This window comes from Phoxinus phoxinus, assembly GCF_949152265.1.
Source record: "Phoxinus phoxinus genome assembly, chromosome: 13".
Taxonomy (NCBI): Eukaryota; Metazoa; Chordata; class Actinopteri; order Cypriniformes; family Leuciscidae; genus Phoxinus; species Phoxinus phoxinus.
The window spans coordinates 6,951,701-6,968,583 of NC_136888.1; the positions used below are offsets into that span (position 1 = coordinate 6,951,701).

Consider the following 16,883-nt stretch of genomic DNA (forward strand, 5'->3'; position numbering starts at 1 on the left):
CTATTGAACTCACCGACAGCAGTTGTTGTCCGCGTACACCACCTTCGGAGCAGGAGCGTTGGCACGGCGAAAGCGGGCGACCAGACCTCTGGCCATGCGTGCGTAGCACCCCTCGGACTCGGACGCCACCACCACTGTGGTCAAGAACTGACCCCACTCATTCAGCACGCTGGTGACGTACTGCATGGTGCCCTGGCCGTCGCCGTAGATCTTCTTGAGAATCTATAAAAACAAAGCAGAACATTCATTGCGCGGTGTTTATCAACAGTCAGTCTGTTCCATATGATCACAAGTACTTTATGCTGTACATACCTTCCTCGTGCCGTCGATGCACAAGATTTCCCCAGTCGTACTGAGGATTTGGTCCCTGTACACGGGCATCTTCTCCATCTCTAGGATCAGGTGCGCACGCCTCAGGACCCGAGCAGACGGAAGGGGAGACGGGGCGATGGGAGGGGTGTAAGTGCCGGCTGCTCTGGCAAACGACAGGATGCCTCGCTGAGACGAAGACGATCCAGCCGCTGACGTGTGGGCATCGTACAGGAGAGTCTGGTACAGGTCCCGACGCTCAACATACCACTCGTCGTGGCCCTGCTGCAGCAGTCTCTGCACCTTGCTCATTGAGACAGCGTTGAGTCGGTCGCTCATCAGGGTGACCACACTCCTGTCCACAGCACGCTTGCCACAGATTACGGCAGGGAACATGCTTCTGACGGCCGGGGCGAGGTTCATCAGAATTTTCGGACTGTACGCCAGCCAGGTGTACTGCTGCTGTGCACGGTGGGCGCCGTCCCCCTCGTCGTCGCAGTCGTCCGCGTGCGCCTGGCTCGGCTCCTCCCTCAGCTTGAGACAGTGTTTGCACATCAACCTCTCAGTCAGCAGGGTGTAATGGAAGCTCAAGCCGTACACTTGCCTGGCGTAGCTGCCGTACCCTCTCTTCTCCAGGTAGTACTCTGGCGGTGCGGGGCAGTTGGTGTTGGGGCAGCGGATCAATGCCTTCATCACGCCGACCGGGCGCCAGAAGAAGGCAGGGGTGGTGAAGAAGGAGAGCATGTTGGGCACAGCTCCCTTGACGGCCATAGGAGGTGGGGGCGGGTGGAACTCCATCTTCTCCTTAAAGAGCTTCCTCTCGGCCATCTCTCCCCTGACATTCTTGTACTTGGAAGCCCTCTCGAACAGCCCGTAGGTCTCGTTGGTCTTCAGCCACTTGATGTTCGCGGGGGCTATACCAAGGGCTTGGGCGGATTCAGAAGGCTGCTCCCAGAACTTCTGCCAGCCCTCCAGCACGACGCCACCGGGTTCCGAGGTCTCTCGGAGGGACGAGGGTCCGGGCCTGTAGTCCTGGCACACAGAGCTGGCGAGGTCTCCCCAGGTGGTCAGCTGTGTGCTGACCGACGACTCGGACCTGTCCAGGACACTCTCTGAAGAGGAGAACACCACAAAAATGTATCAACTGCATTGCTCGATACATACTGATGAATTTCACGTGGCACAAACACAAGTCCTAGCAGCTCCACAGCATACTACAAAGTAATTTCATGTTCATTTCAGCATAATACTACTATACCTGCAGCAGTCAACAACTCTGCATCACTGGCGTAGTTGGGGTCCTGCTGAGAGAGGTCGGGGACGGTCGGAGGAGCCCGGTCTTTCTTCGATTGTTCTTTCTGCAGAAAATAAAACACAACCATAGAATAAGCTCATAAAATAATATTTTTACTAATACTGGTTACTCTGGTTAAACATCAATTACTCAGGTCTAAAAGGTAACTGAGTTTATCTTACCTTCAACCTCCTGTCAAGGTGCCATGTGACAGGAGGGAACTCTCTGGCGTACTCGAGCAGTCGCTCCTTCTGCCACTTCAGCAGCTCGTTCTGCTCTCCCTGCTGGCAGTACTGGAACAGCAACCACACCAGCCAGCCGACATCGTTTTCTATAAGCCACCTGAAGGTCTGACTGGCGTACTTCCCGAACACGATGACCAGCTGACCTTTCCACAGCTCACCCCCGGACCTCTTGGCAGCCGCCTCTGCTGTCTTGGGATCCAGCCATGTAGGGTCAAGAACTGTGCTGGGGGCCTCTGCCACAGAGTTTGCTGCCTCTGTACACTGCAGCCTGGCCTCTCCTTGCCGGTACAAAACAATGTTGGGGTACTGGTGTTGCTGTTGATGGCTGACCAGCAATGATTTGGTGCTCAAGCTCTTCCTGCAGACATCACAGTCAAAGGTCTCCCTGGCGACGGCATGTATCTTCAGATGCCTCGTCAGATTGGACTTTTCAGTGAATGTCTTGTCGCACACACTGCACCGAAGTCTAGGCTTCTCCATGTTTCATCTGGTACAGTAAAACATGAATAAATGAGTAAAACTAAAAGCAGATGAAGGCTTAAATTAGGGCTGTAAACGATTAATCGTGATATGGGTGTGTATTGTGTAGAATCATTTTGTATATATATATATATATAAATACACACACATGCATGTATATATTTGAAAAATAATTGCATTTATACTGCATATATATTTGTATATGATTTATATTAGCCTATATATAAATAACACATTTTTCTTAAATATATACATGCATGTGTGTGTATTTATATAAATACAAAATAATCATACACAATACACACACATATATTATGTAAACACAAACTTTTATTTTGGATTCGATTAGCCTAATCGTTTAACGTTACAGCCCTAGCTTAAATACATTTTTAGAGACCCTGCAGCCCTCGTAAAAGTAGTAAGGGACTGTTCGTTATTTATTTAAGGGGCCACCGAAGGAGTTTTGAGATCTTTAGTCAAAATAGACTTGACCCTCCCTTCGCCAGCAATACATTTTTCTATGACCCTTTCAAAATGATTGTGAAAAAAGGCATGACCCTCCCCGATCATTTATTGATTACTTCTGTACTGGTTTGCGCTTGGCAAAGATGTTCAGATATCTCTATGCCTAGACCTACACCAAACATTCATTAAAAGGCTCCTGTACACCCGCCTTTTTCAAACTCTACTCGCGGTAGAAAATGCATGATTTGATTTGTTAAACATGAGGATTATCTGTCTGGCATGACCGCTCACTCTAACATTAACCTAGATAATTGTTCGCTGTTCTTAGGCGCATAACAAAGCGTGTGTGCGGAGTGTGTAGCGCGCACTGCATGAATGGAGGCGCCAATGCGATTTGCATTTTCCTATCAACAGTGGAAACAACTTAAAATACTCTATTTCTGGCCATACAGAAAATAATAATGCATCAGTCGCAATACTTTCATTTGTGTAAACTCGCAATAACAAGAAAACGTTTTGCTTTCGTAAAATAAAATAAAACAATTAGGGCGCGCTTTCATGGTCTCCATGAACTGCGCGTCAAAAAAACAAAACAAAAACAAAAAAGAAACATATCGTAGGCTATATAGCATACTAGCCTCAAATATATGAAAACAAATATAGATACAAAGCTTGATATGTCCACTTTTAAACGAAAAAAATAAAATCGAAAGCAAATATCATCTGATTATGTAATCCGTATGAAAGATGCATTTCTCTTAAAGGCGCACTTTACAGCGGCGATGTATGGAGAGAGACATGTTTGCAGCGGACACTGATTTAGAAAAAAATAGTTTATTAATAAACAATTAAAATGCATTGTTATTTTAAAATACATATTTATTATCAACCAAAAACAGCCCATTCACTCATCACAAAAATATATCGAGTTTCATCCATTAGCACATAATTATACCAAAGGTACCTGAGAGTAAAAAAAAACAGTCCAATCGGTCATCAATAACGTCGACAATAATAAATTATTTAAAGATGGCCGCCAGTATTTTTTATAAAACAGCTCACACAGCTAGATGGACGGTTTCCGATCCTCTCTCAATGATTGGTCTGTTGAGCGCTGAGCTCTGCTCAGCATTGCTCAACCATTGGCTGATCGCTGCTCAGCATTGCTCAACCATTGGACGGCTGACGATCGCTTAGGTACTTGGAGGGGAATTTGCTTGGGAATACCAGGTGCTGTAAGCTTTTGCTGCTTCATCTTCACTACATCATTCACTTCAACAAGTCTTTTACCTTTATCCTTTCAATTCTATCTATTTTCTTACATTTTTCTTTCTCTCTGGCTTTTGTCTGCTATTAGTGCGGCAAAGGAAAAGCACAGCTCAGCCTCGTCATTCCTCCTTTCTCCTCCAGGAGGCGATCGAGTTACTTTCTTTCTCTCTCTCAGCAACACTAAGCGCTACACTTTCTTTAGAACCCGCTCCTCTCCTCAACTTCAACTAGACCAGAGCTTCATAAACTCTTTTTTGTCAGCCGATGGCGGCAAATCAATGCCTAAAAGAACCGAGCGCGCAACTGATGATGCTGAAGCGCCGGGTACATGACGAGACGGGAACTCGCGAGCTCATTCAAACCCTGCGCGCGCGCATGACATCTCTCCTCTGCATGTCTGTATATTCAGCACTTGCATACTGTGAAAATACAGTGACCCAACTGCAGAAGCCAAAACATTTTAAAAACTCTAAATGAAAAGCATGTTACTGTAAAGTACACTGAGAAGAGTTGTGCAACTGCAGAATCAAGGTCAGTGAGAGATTGATTCTGCTTCAGCATCATGTCTTCATGTTGGTCCGGCCGGAGGAGTTTCTCCACATCACAGACAATGTCATCTCTGCAGGAAAAGAGAAAAAAGCCAGATCCAGCCTTGACAACATTCTCCACACCTTGCTCTTCCTCGTCCTCGTCCTCTTCCTCCTTGTTCACCTCCTCTTTTACACATACTCTTCCTCCTCTCCCTCTTTTATTGTTTACATCCATTCTTAGTTTCAACATTCAGTGCAACATTTTGAGGCAAATTTGGCTCTCTGAACTGACTTGTATTATGTACAGTTGGTTTGGTTACATAGAAATACTACTGTGAATGAAACATTTGTAGATGAAACAGTTATTTTGTGTTGTGAAAAGGATATTTTGTTATTTTGAGTATCGTAGGCTAACACAATTGAAAACGTGATGACATTTTTGAAAAAATATATTTTTATATAAATGCAGCAAGAGTTTTGAAAATGTACACCTTGCTTGTAAAACTGGTAGGGCCTACCAAAGTGAATACAAAAAGTGCAAGTGTTAGGCCTAATGAAGCCTACTCTGTGTAAATCAGTTACGTGTAAGGGGTTTGGCTGACAAAAAAGAGTTTATGAAGCTCTGGTCTAGTTGAAGTTGAAGTTGAGGAGAGGAGAGGAGCGGTTCCTAAAGAAAGTGTAGCGCTTAGTGTTGCTGAGAGAGAGAAAGAAAGCAACTCGATCGCCTCCTGGAGGAGAAAGGAGGAATGACGAGGCTGAGCTGTGCTTTTCCTTTGCCGCACTAATAGCAGACAAAAGCCAGAGAGAAAGCTAAATGTAAGAAAATAGATAGAATTGAAAGAATAAAGGAAAAAGCCTCGTTGAAGTGAATTATGTGAAGATGAAGCAGCAAAAGCTTACAGCACCTGGTATTCCCAGGCGGTCTCCCATCCAAGTACTAACCAGGCCCGACCCTGCTTAGCTTCCGAGATCGGACGAGATCGGGCGTGTTCAGGGTGGTATGGCCGTAAGCGAGAGTCTCAGCCGGTAGAGGGATATTTAAAGAAGAGCAGCAGCACTACCCATTACGCTGAGTAAGAAAAAAAAACGTTGACTCGTCCCTTTTTCTGAAAAAAAGAAAGAATGAAAAAGGCAAAAAGAGTGGAAATTATTACCTTAATTGTTATGCATCCTAATGATATGATTGAAAATTTGTTAGTTGCAAACCATGACTGAATATAGGCTATTACAGTCCAATTAAATAAATATAATTATTTTGTTTGTTTATTTAATACATTTTTATAATGTAGCCTACATATGCACGCATTTGATCTTAAACTCGTATTAAAACTATGCATTCAAAATAATTAAATAAACAAACAAGCAAATTATATTGACTAATATTTAATTGGACTGTAATAGCCTATATTCAGTCATGTTTTTTTATTTTATTTTTTCTTAGTTACTCGCCGTCGTGTGTAGTGCTGCTGCTGCTCTTCTTTAAATATCCCTCTACCGGCTGAGACTCTCGCTTACGGCCATACCACCCTGAACATGCCCGATCTCGGAAGCTAAGCAGGGTCGGGCCTGGTTAGTACTTGGATGGGAGACCGCCTGGGAATACCAGGTGCTGTAAGCTTTTGCTGCTTCATCTTCACATAATTCACTTCAACGAGGCTTTTTCCTTTATTCTTTCAATTCTATCTATTTTCTTACATTTAGCTTTCTCTCTGGCTTTTGTCTGCTATTAGTGCGGCAAAGGAAAAGCACAGCTCAGCCTCGTCATTCCTCCTTTCTCCTCCAGAAGGCGATCGAGTTGCTTTCTTTGTCTCTCTCAGCAACACTAAGCGCTACACTTTCTTTAGGAACCGGATAAATAGTAAATCATAAAGAGATGATATATATATATATATATATTTTAGTAAGTGTATTATTATAAAAACATATATATTTTATTATTGAAATTTATTGAAATTCTCAAACCTGTTCAATCTTCACATCATTGTGTCACTTGTGCACATCAAAAAAGCAGTTTCTCATTTCTTCGAACAAGTTGCAAATGCTTTGGTACATCCATGCAAATGATTATGTACAATTCTCTGTTTCCTACATTATCAATGGCTTATGTCATGTTGATCAAAATGTATTATAATGGGTCGAATAGTCTCACCCCCACAACATTTAGGCATTAGTTCATAGCATAAGTCTTCACATGCAAAATGGTTGAACAAGTTGTCATAATATAGAAGATATTCGTTGCGATGTGAATGAGAATGGGCCCAACAGAGGAACGTCAGGAGGCGTAGAAGACTGCACTGTCATTCCTACAGCACTGCATGTACGGTTTTCCCTAAGGAGATTGTCCTTCACATTTCTACTTTTTTGTTTGTTTGTTTTCTTTCTTTGTGCCATGCAGTGCTGTCTTTTCCTTTCTGTATCGCAATGACATGGTCTGTCAACAAATTACAGTACAAACAGTAAAGCATAAATGTGAATCTTGTCCAGTCTTGAAATCAAACTCCCACATACACTAAGGTGTAACATACAATTTACAATAATTGTCATCAAAACTTTAGCCATATTACATCAGAACATCCCTCCAGAGTACACTGTTAAATTGACAACATGACTAAGCAATTTGACCGGTAGTGTCAGATCGGGCAGGCCGAACCATAATATAAGTCGTAGAGACTTGAAACTTTGAGGGCTGGTAGTACTCTCACCACCTACAACGTCACCAAGGCCCGCCCCGATCGGCCTGACAGGGGTGATACAGCGGTCAAAAGTATGAAATGGCTCATAACTCCTAAACCGTTAGGCGTAGGCTCAAGTGTCTTATATCGTTGGAAGCCTTGGCTCGAGGTGGACATTGGCTTTGCTTTTGCCCTTCAGGTGCCAATTTCGAGTAAATTGCTTCTTTTTTTTAAAACCTACTTTTGCGAACTAGTCCTAGGTTTTTAGCCTGATCGGAACCAAACCACTGCAGAAATATTCTATGGAGTCTGACTGTCAATAATCATGAAAATAATTCTACATTTCAATTGACGGTCGCTAAGGGGAACCAAAATGTGTGATGGCACCAGAGCCACTTTTACTAAACCGGTTATAACTTGTGAACAGAAAGAGATATTTTCGCTAAACTTGGGTCACATGTTCATGAGCTCAATCTGAGGTCACATGAAAAAAAATCACGACGATTGGCCACTTGGTAGCGCTATAACAGGGAAATAAATCATGAAAATGGCTATAATCGCACCCAACCGTTATACTAATGAAAATTGGCATGCAGTGTCTTTGTCCAGGGTGCCAGAAGAACATTGGCGTATCTCAAAAAACTCAGTTTACGTCGTCAGCACAATGCCCTGAAGGAGCCTGAGAAGTTTCAAGCCAGCATTTTTTCATGGGAGTTACCTCCTTACACTCCTGAATCCTTGCCGAGTCCAACGATACCAAACATGCCAGGTTTTGCCTTATGGTTTTTGTAATGTCATTTAGAGCTTAAAAAAATTGCTGTTATCTTCGAAGCCGTTTGTCCAATCGAGACAAAAAAAACACAGGAAATTTGAAAACATAGGTAAATAGCTCCGGCAGAGCTTCGACCGGATCCCGAGGGAGGCTGGAGATATTGAGTCCGAGTGGACTATGTTCTCCACCTCCATTGTCGAAGCGGCCGCTCGGAGCTGTGGCTGTAAGGTCTCCGGTGCCTGTCGAGGTGGCAATCCCCGAACCCGGTGGTGGACATCGGAAGTAAAGGATGCCGTCAAGCTGAAGAAGGAGTCCTATCTGTCCTGGTTGGCTTGTGGGACTCCTGAGTTGTACATAATCACTTGGTACTGTGAGTAGCATATAGCATTAGCTCCCAAGCCTGAGCTAATGCTATATGTCGAGCTAATGTCGAGCTAGGTGGGCGTGGTTTCAGATAGCCAGGCTCCTCAGCTCCGCCTCTTTGCCCATATTCTGTTATCCGGGAGTGACGAGCGGTGACGCGAGGTCAAGATGGCGATGGCCGGCTCCGCCCACTTTAGGCTTCAAAAATGCTCTTCAGAAACCTACGGGTGACGTCACGGACACTACGTCCATATTTTTTTACAGTCTATGTTCGTCCCCTGTATCTCCGCTGGGCTCAGCCCACTTTTCCAGCATTTTTCAAATATTGCCAGTGGGTGGAGTCAGGCTCTGACCAGGGGTTTAGTTACCCTTTACAGTTTTTTCCAACTGCTCACACACGTTTTCAAACCTATGTCACCTTTTTTTTTTCAAAACTCTACACACAATTCCCAAAACTGCACACAAAATGCAAAATGCCTCACATCTCCTTCAAAATGTAACACTGCATTCAAAATGCCATAAACACATGTCAGAATGAAGCATTTGCATCAAATGGCAAACACTTCTTTCATAATAGTACATTTTTGGATATACCATGTAAACACTGTTGTTCTAAATCTAAAGCTCTTTGGTCTTACATAGCCTTATCTACAATTCAATACAGTTTTCTACAGTGAAAGTCATCTGCTGAGAGGGGTAACAAGTATACTGTAAACACAAATGCAATGTAGAAACAGAAAATATTTATTAGGCCAAACATTACTGTTGTATACATAGACAGTATATAAACTGGACACAGCGACCCCATAGGTTTCAACGGAGAGAAGTGAAGTCAATTAGAAGCACTCACTTCCTGATCGCCAGGCAAACTGCGCAGGCTCAAACTGAGCTTGGCGACGTAGATGTGACGTGAGCAACCTGTAGGTCTTCTAGTAGCTGTGCCGAGAGAAATCTGAATCATTCCCTTCCGAATCTCGCAGAGACGGAGAGCGTGAGTATTAGCTGTCCACGAGCTAGCAGCAGGATCAACTTTATCACTCTCTATGGGCTTCTCTCTTGACTTTATGCCTCCACGTCCTCCCGATTGCTTGCGAGCTTCTCTGCCTGTCCATACGGTAATTTCTCGACTTGTGCGACAGAGTCGCGCGGTTATGACGCAATCGTTAGCCTATTTTTACAAAAACTGCTTCTATGGGGCCATAACGTAAGATACAAGGTAATGGAGCCTTTTATAAATTTTCGTGTTTCTTTAGAAATAAACAATGGACAAACGGTGTCTTTAAACGCCTCAGATGTAAAGTTATTCACTGTCAAAGTGACGCCAAAATGAATGGGAGTCAATGGAATGCTAACAGCAGGTGGGGGTCCGCTAGCCAATGGCGGCGCCCGGGGATGCTTCAGTGTCTTCCGAAACACTGCCCCCCTGGTTGTATACAGTAGCATACAACAACACCATAAACATATGTAAACCCAATGTATATTCTTTAAAATACAGTAAAGAACACAATTGTGTGTGTGGGATCTCTGTCCATTGTTGGCATCCATTGTTCAAAACAGGTAATCTGACCTTTGACCTATTTATAGACCCATAAACAGGTTTCTCGTATACAAACCATACCGGATGCGCGCATCCAAGAGGCAAGACCGCTATATGTTATGCCGAGTTCTGTGGCGGTGGAGTGCAGTGTCAGCCTTCATACTAACATTAACGCTAGCATGACTTGATGAAAATAAGCCACTAACGTTAAGTGTCTCACGACCATCCTCCTCCTCCTCAGGTAACGTTATGACATGGTCCAGAACATAGTTCGAATTACAGGGGGTACTGGGGGTTACTATACCCCCCAATGATGACCCAGTACCTCCCAAAGGGACAGAAATATCCAAATATCGCGGTTCGTTTGACTAGTGTGAGTGCTCCGAACCGTGCCCGGGCGCGGCTCGATTAGCCGGCCCTGGCCCGCTTGGAAGAGGTGGGCCAGAGCACGGTTCAGTTGGACTCGGGCGCGGTTCGCATGCAGTGTGAGCGCTAACCGTGCTGGAGCACGGAACAGGACTCGTGTACGGGAACTGTAGTCCGTAATCAAAGCTGCAAAGTCCTTTCTGCACTTCAGCTGGTACCTTGCAAACCTCCTCATACGAGCAGCACGATTACGTGAAAATTTTCGCGCCACTAAGGCGACACATCTGTTCAACAACAGGCTGTGAGAGGGCTGTGGACCACCGTGGACCAAACGACACAAAATTATCCACAAAGAAAACAGAGCTATGGACTCGTCATATGCCGACATAATATTTTTATTTTGTAGCTATTTCTCGTAGCTACTGTACATAAATGTCCTCAGGAAACTATTAAAATGAAATGATTTATTAATTTGTTATTATTAAAATTAAAAATTTTAATTGTTTTTATTAATCTGATTGGGTGAGCCACTGGTCAATCTGGGTGGGGGCACCCATAAATCCGCGCCTGGTTTTAGGTAGAGAATTGTGTGTAGTGTGTTTTGAAAAAAGTGAGTCAAAGGCTGAGAAATAGATATAGTTTTGGAGATTTGGTGTGTAGTGTTGCACTTTGAGTGAAAGGTTTAAAACATTGTGTGGACATGAAAATATTTTGTGTGAGCAGTTGGAAAAAACTGTAAGAAAAGGAAAGAATTAAAGGGGTCATGACATGAGAAACCAAAATTGCCTTGATCTTTTGGTATATAAGAGGTCTTTGTACCATTAAAACGTCCTGCAAGTTTCATAGCTTAAGACTTCCTCCCCATTATAAACGAATCATTTATTTAATCAAGCTCTAAATACAGCTCGTTCTGGATCCATGGTAAGAAGTGACGTCACGGTACGAAGTGACGTACCAGCGTTTGCATATAGACCGCCTCCAGCACAAGACAACTACGCTTTAAAGGAACACTCCGACTTTTTGGGACTTTAGCCTATTCAACTTATCCCCCAGAGTTAGATAAGCCCATACATACCTTTTTCATCTCCGTGCGTGCTATAAGTTTGTTTGACGCACCCACCGCTAGCCTAGCTTAGCACAAAGACTGGATGTAAATGGTTGCAGCTAGCATACTAATCCAAATAAGTGACAAAATAACGCAAACATTTTCCTATTTACATGTTGTGATTTGTATAGTCACAGAGTGTACAAAAAACAAAGTCACATGAGACACAGACATATTTTAACCATATAAATACTGGGAACTATATTCTCTGAAGGCGAAGCACTGCTACTTGGGCGGAGTGATAACCGCAGCACCTGAGACGCGCCGTGGTGAGGAGCAGAGAGTTCGTTCGGAGCACACATGTAAATAGGAAAATGTTTGCGTTATTTTGTCACTTATTTGGATTAGTATGCTAGCTGCAACCATTTACATCCAGTCTTTGTGCTAAGCTAGGCTAGCGGTGGGTGCGTCAAACAGACTTATAGCACGCACGGAGATGAAAAAGGTATGTATGGACTTATCTAACTCTGGGGGATAAGGTGAATAGGCTAAAGTCCCCAAAAGTCGGAGTGTTCCTTTAAGCGCAAGACAACTACGCTCATTTCGTATCATTGTCGCGCCCGCGTGCTGCGCGCCTCACAAGTGTTGGACAGCGAGTGGGTCTGTGTGTGTACAGGGAAATTACGATGCCACGCAGATGTGCTGTTCCTGGCTGTGGACAAACAACATCTTTGAATACGCTGCGAAAGATCCAGTCGTCAGGGAAAAATGGATGCACTTTATTTTTTGCGGACGTCTCAGTCACGGCAGTGTTAGTTTAAGCGTTTGTTCTGTACATTTGAAGGATGACTGTTTTGAGAACAAATCCCAAAATGATGCTGGCTTTACCAGAAAACTGTTGCTCAAAGATAAGTCCGTGCTGACTATTCTGGGCTCAACAACGACGACGCAAACTGTAAGTAATGTATTTAAAACTTTAAACTACTTTTTAAATACGCTGAATTCGCAAATCCTCTGGCTGGGGGCGTTAATAATTGATGCATAGGCACTGACGTTAGCCAATCATAACAGTGGGCGTTAACACTGAACTCTTAAAGGGGAAACACCCCCAAAACAGACTGTTTGAATCAGAGGATGAGAAACAGGGTGGGAAAAGGTCATAAATCACTACATTTTTTAAGTTTTTGTAAAAAAAACTATAGTAATACTATAATTGCACCTAAGGGAACATAATAATAAAATTAAAAAAAACATGTCATGACCCCTTTAAAGTGTACTACAAAGAAACGCAATTCATCCAATCACTGATTGTGCTGCAGTGACTGACACCCCTGAGAGCCAACTGTAGTGGCATATTCATAAGGCCCGCCCACAGTTCGCGCCGGCGCCGCTGTCAGTCATCATGAACAGATCAGACGAGGCAGCAGCACACGGAGCATTTATCCAGAAACTCCTTTCACTAAATCATAAATCACTTGGAAACTTTTCGTCTGAGAGAGAAAAGTGGAGTGGAAATCGAAGGATCCCAGAGTGAAAATCTGTATTGAATAATCTTTTTTAAGTGAATATGTGATGCAATCTCGTTTTGGTGAGTGATTTAAAAAAAAAAATCAGAAAATCAGATTATAAAAAGACATGAAATATATAGATATGGCAATAACAGAAATGATTTGATATGAGCTGAGTTGAGTAACGTTAGGCCGCTCTCACAGCGCGAGCTGAACTAGTTAGCCATGTGCTAAAGCTACCACGTGTAACGTTAACAATGCTTATTGTGTCATGAGTTGAGACAATGAGTGATTTATGAGTGTCGATGTGTTCTATAAATGTCGAAAAGTTAGATTATTTGAGATGCGCATGTAACGTTATATTGTTATGGAAAAGTTGAATCAGAAATGAATTCTTGTACGTTTGTCTTGTGTTTTGCAAGGCTGGTTTTTCTTTTTCTCAGTTTTTTTCCCATGTGAACGTGATCCGCAACTGTGTCCTGTTTTGTGCCATAAATATTCCATTGGAGATGAATCGTCTGCCTGGTGGTGGATGCTATTAATCGTGCACAAATGGCGAGCTGACCAGTGCCCATGGACCGGTTTCCCCTTTGAACCGTAATTTGAAACTATCAACTGGTAGGATATTTATTCATTTATTATTATTTTTTTTCTGAAATGGACAGACTTTGTTTTTTGCACTTGAACTTTTTATTTTTTTATTGAATTTTAATAAGAACAAAACATAATTTACATACAAGAGTACATGCAACCAAATATGTCAAGGGTAAAAAAACAAAAAACAAAAAAAAATAGAATGCATTTTACTTAAAGGGTAACTAAACACTAAACAAACTTTTTTTAGTTAATGATCTGTAAGAATGGAGCTTCATAAATGCTGTTCATTGATTCGAGTACTTTTTTTAACATTTGAGTATAAAGTGTTTTAATTTTCAAATATATGGTGTAAAAACGTCTGAGTGCTGCCCTCTTCAGGTTAAACGGAATCTCCTGAAGTAGGGGTACTCTCTGACGTAGGGGTACTCTGTGACGCTGCGAGCTCACCACGCCCCTGGCAGCCCCTGGTATAAAAGCATCTGGTTCCGTCAAAACCAGAGCGAGTCAGGAGCTGGAAATTGAAAATGATCAGGATAGCGTATTTTAGCATCTAGTTAGCATAGCATTTATATAGTTATTTAGATTATTTTGTGTAGCCTAGGTAGTTATTTAGCATAGTTAGTGTTGTTAGAAGCAGTTAGTTAGTAGCATAGTATTGCATCAGTTAGGATAGTGTAGATTTTTAGCATTAGCTTTATCTGTGTTTAGTACAGTGGTTAGGCTGGCACGTAGGTGTAGTGTTGCCGGTTGCAACAGCACTGCTGGACTGTATAACTTTCCACCAGACTTGGAAATTAGGCGCCAGTGTTTACATGCACTTGTGTGCCAAACGCTGCTCTTCCTGCATGGACTCCACAACCGCCGGCGCGTTTTGCTGGATATTTTTTTTCACATAGCGGCAAAATATGCTTAACGTAGGTCAATAGTAATAATAATCCACTCAGATACTGGACCCATTCTCTCTTGCGCGGCTGCTTCGCTAGCATCGTCGGATGCCGATCGCGATGCGGGAGTTAATGCGATGCGACACCGCAGTTTGAGCTAGCGGCTGGAATTGATATGGTTTTAGCTCTGTGTCCACAGACAATTCCTCCACTTCAGGGGAAGGTTGGGGAGAAAAGTCCTCGACTTCAAATGACCGCTCTGTTGCAAAGCTACTTGCGTCACTCCAGTCACTCTCCATCTTAGCGAGTCTGACAGCAGCTGTCAATCACTGCGGGTCTGTCAATCACCCGCTCAGCCCCGCCCTCGGTTTGTCCGTTGGGCTCTGCCCACTTTTCCAGCATTTTTCAAATATTGCCAGAGGGTGGAGTCAGGCTCTGACCAGGGGTTTAGTTACCCTTTAAACTTACTGTATTCCGGACATCACGGTATTCCGGACACTTGACATTTTCCCGCAAATTCTATAAATAAACACTTTCAGGTCACGGCATCTATATATATCCGTGTCATCTTTGCCTCTTTCGATTCCGACCAGCATGTTTCCAGAGCCAATCGTTTCAAAGAAATCAACGTGAGTTTCTAACGTACACCAATGACTGTTCAGAAAATGTCGGGGGGAGGGTTTTCCGGCAGGTCAAAATGAAGAGGGTAGACATCGGCTCTTAACATGATCACCCACCAGAAAATGACAAAAAAAAATTATTATGGTCTTATAAAATAGTTACAATTTGCAAATATTTGTACTTTAAGGGATATCATATACACGTTCAATGAGGCACTTTGTCAGACATGAATCACTGCACCCTCGTTAAAACACCTCGTTAACGTTAGAATATAATGTGATCGACGCATGTGCTTCACATGAGCAATCGTCGATTAAAAGAGTGTATAGATGCTTATAAATATTAAATATACAACATATGAATATTAATATAATTATTTTACCAACTTGTAGTTGTTAAAATTTATGCATTTTATATTAGAAATGACTCCTCCTTATCTGTCCGAAACACAGTGAGTAAAAATTTTCAGCCGTCCGGAACACCGTGAGTCCTCACTGTAATCCGGACACTGCGTCTCCCGGCAGTTTTTTCAAGATTTCTCCAAAATGATTAGTCCAAAAATGTGTCAATCAAATTTGGGAACGTGTGGAAGGCATGTCCCCAGAGGCAGACGAGCCAATCAGGTTTATCTTTCCACGGATTGATATCTTACGGGACTTTTTACTGTGCAAAGTGTCCGGAATACAGTGAGTCTACGTTACCTGTCAAACAACTGTGTCGTTTTCCTAGCTTTTAAGTTTTTACTTTTGGATGTTGTTTCTAAATATATTTTAAAATGTGGTATTTTTCCATATCATTTTACTTTATGAATATAGTAACGGGCAATTATAACTATTACATCAAATATAAACAAAAGATTTTTATCACCCTCGAATGAAAAACATTTTAACATAACATCAATTTCTTCAAAGTAAACAGGAGTCATAACTTTTCTTTGCAAGTAATTACTGAGTTCTTTCCAAAACACTTGAGTCTTGGGGCACTCCCAAAATAGATGATTAATAGTCTCCGGGGAAATATTACAATAAGCACACATATCTTCCATGTTCACTTTAAAACGATGTACCACAAGTGACTTAATTGGGTAAACTCTATGGAAAATTTTATATGAAACCTCTTTCACTTTGTTTGTGATGCAATACTTATGAGGTGTCATCCAAATTTTACTCCAATCAATACGTTTTTCAAATAAAGAATTCCAGTGAGTAGTAACAGGGATGGAAATTAACTTTTTTGTTCACATGCCACTGTGGCTGGTGGATTCCAAAATCTACCAGCCACTCAAAGTTTTTACCAGCCACTTTTTTGTTTTTAACCAACAATGTGTAACTGCATGTGGAAATTAATACTACAAGATCTACAATACTTAAGCCGTTTATTCCATAGGGTAAAATCTCAAGATGTGCCTCCTCTAAAAGTGTCAGTGTGAAACCGCATGCTACTTTTATTTACCCGCCACAGTGGCTGGTAGGTGAAGCGAGTTTACCAGCCACAACACAAAATCACCAGCATTTGGCTGGTGCTAATTTCCATCCCTGGAGTAGTAACAGCAAGTATACATTTAGATTGAAGAAGGGAACGCAAAAAAATATTATTACATACAGAACTTGTGAAATCCTTGTCCTGCAACTTAATACAAGTAAATTCTTCTACTGTTTGTAGAGAATAATTATTATGACCTTCTAATAATCTCAAAAATTCCCTGGGAATTGCATGTAAAACCATAAGATATTGGACCGGATCAACTGAAAAGTTATAAACATGCCATAATTTGGAGAAAAGGAATGGAGAGTAGCCTATACATCAAGCGGCAACCTCCCCGTCTCTCTCTTGAAACCAATACGGAAGTGAATTAAACGGCAATTCATCGACTGGCCGCTTGAGGCTGGCTGCAGAAGGGAGTCAAATCTGTATCTCCCGCATGTT

General features: G+C 42.5%; 1 protein-coding gene across 2 annotated transcripts in view; it reads left to right on the forward strand.

Moving 5' to 3' along the window:
* The first annotated feature begins 12,762 nt into the window (after nucleotides 1-12,762).
* LOC307009107 (uncharacterized protein) overlaps nucleotides 12,763-16,883 on the forward strand; it is an 82,366-nt gene continuing 78,245 nt past the window's right edge. Inside the window, exons 1-2 of one of the 2 annotated variants that reach the window (XM_079632560.1) lie at nucleotides 12,763-12,935; nucleotides 13,278-13,473. The gene's annotated coding sequence lies outside the window, so the exon portion shown is untranslated. The remainder of the gene's footprint in view (nucleotides 12,936-13,277; nucleotides 13,474-16,883) is intronic. The other variant, XM_079632563.1, reaches the window with a different exon arrangement.